The sequence below is a fragment of the Micromys minutus genome, assembly GCF_963924665.1.
Source record: "Micromys minutus genome assembly, chromosome: X".
Classification (NCBI taxonomy): Eukaryota; Metazoa; Chordata; class Mammalia; order Rodentia; family Muridae; genus Micromys; species Micromys minutus.
In genome coordinates this window covers 79,356,013-79,358,268 of record NC_137970.1, presented here as the reverse complement: position 1 = coordinate 79,358,268, position 2,256 = coordinate 79,356,013, and positions in this window count along the sequence as shown.

The following is a 2,256-nucleotide window of genomic DNA, read 5'->3' as shown; positions in this document are numbered from 1 at the left end:
TCCTTCTGAATTACTACTCACTAATCCTGAATTCTGATGATATTAAATAGAGTAGTATTTTCAGTTACTACTTAATCTTTGGTTGCAATAATTTGTGCGTGTGTTTATTTTTCATTTAAATACTGTGAAGTATACTTTTTTTTCTTTCAGAAGGGAATAAAATCTGAACACGGTGATAGTAATGCTTACCCAGAATTAAGTAACCCCCTTGATTTTGTGTATGTAATCCTTACCTTACTCCGATTCTACACTAATACACACCAGCTTCTTACTGCAGCTTAATTGTGGGCAGTTGTTTGCCAAAATGCACATGTCACCCAGTCTTTACTGGGTGTTTGTGGCCATTCCCAGAAAGTGCTGGATCCTGTAAAGTCTCAATGGAATTTACTATCCACTCTGAGATATAATTTTACCTGTTAAGGGTAATATGGGCAATGAAAAGGAAGTGTATTATAAATTACAGCAAGTGTCTTTCAGGAACTCACAGATGGTAACATGGTTTTATGGATTAGAGATTTAATTAAGGCTTTTATTTTCCTTATGGTACTAGAGATCAAACCCTGTGCCACACTCTTGGATAATATACCCAGCACTGCATGGGTAAGGTCCAGTGATCTACTTACTTTTGACAATAGACAAATACCTCAGCGCTTTTGTTTTTAAATCAAGATCTCACTGTAGCCTATGCTGCCTTGGAACTTACAATCCTCCTGCCTCAGTTTTCCAAGTGCCACCATACCTAGGTGTCCTGATGACTTTTACCATTTGTTTTGTTTTAGCATATGATCTAGCTTTTTTGTCTTTAAAGAATAAAAAAGCCGCCTTCTTAGCTCTAAAACATCTTCATCTCTTGTGTTTCATCCAAGTCACTAATCATATGACGTCCTAAAAATGAAAATAAACTGATTAAAAGACTTGAAGTGACTGAACTGAGCTTTTGTTCTCCATATCACTCATAAACATTGAAGGGTTCATGTTACAGAAACAAATTTTTAAAGGACTACCAGTAGTAGTAAGTTTTATGAGTAGAATAAATAGTAGAATAAATAAGTAGAACTTAATGCATTCACCTCCTATGCAAATGTTGCCATGAAATAGAGAGCCAAGTCAGTAAGGTTCTTGTCAGCATTCAAAATTATACAATGTGAACTCGACCTGAGATCACAGGCCTATAATCTCAGCCACCTGGAAGGCTGAGGCAGAGGGATCATAGATTAAAAGCCAGCTTGAATTCAACTAAAGACCTTGTCTCAAAGAATGAAACAATGGCAACCTGCAGTTTTGTGATAGAGTGCAGTCCTAGCATGCACAAGCTTCAGTCTTTAGTACTGAAGTGTGTGTGGGGGGCAGTTATGAGAGAGAAGATCACAGACTATTAGATCTTGTAGACTCTTGAAGGTAAACATGGTTTTGGAGTAGAATCTTGAGTAATCTCTAATTTTTAGGGTTCAATATTATTACCAGTATACCCTAGGTGAGGACAAAAGTCCTTATTTTGTTTCTGATAAAATTCTCGTATAATTGCCCACATGTAAGTGAGGTTCCACATTCACTGAAGACAATATAATGTTTTATATGAATTTTTAGTTTTAAACTTCTTTTTATCGAATTCACTGGAGAGAATCATCCTGAGCAACATTGGGTTTTGCCAACCGTTTTGCGAGACTAAAACTTTTTTCAAGTCTCTAAAGTTTTTGAATGCTAGCAGAGGGTGTTTTACAACTTTTCTTGATAAAGAGGAAGCTAAAGTCCTGTTTACTCTGTCCTTTTGAAGTATCTATACTGGAATGTGTAGTATTTTGACCCTCAGACCATAAAAGTGGCCAGTGGCTCCCAGATTAATCTAGTAAGCCTCTGTACTGTGTGGGAATTTAGAGCCTTACACGAAATAGCCCCTAAAGACGGTTGGATTCTGGTTCGAACTTGTCTAAAAGACATGACATTGCTCAAACCAATGTTAATTTTAAAGATCAGAAAGAATCTATTTTGCTAATAATTCTAACACAACCCTTGTTACCTAGCTTAAATATTACTGAAGGGAAGTTCTTAAATTTCTAATGTCATGGCCTTTTCTCAATACATAGCCATTTTTCTCCTTTAAGAAGAAATTTGAAAGCCACAAACAAGTTTTTTTTTCTTTTAATATTAGATGTTCAGTAAATTCAAGAGAAGATTTTGATATTTTTTAAAAATATTTTTCATCAGTCTCAACTAACCCGGACCTCCGGGAGCTCCCAGAGACTGAGCCATCTACCA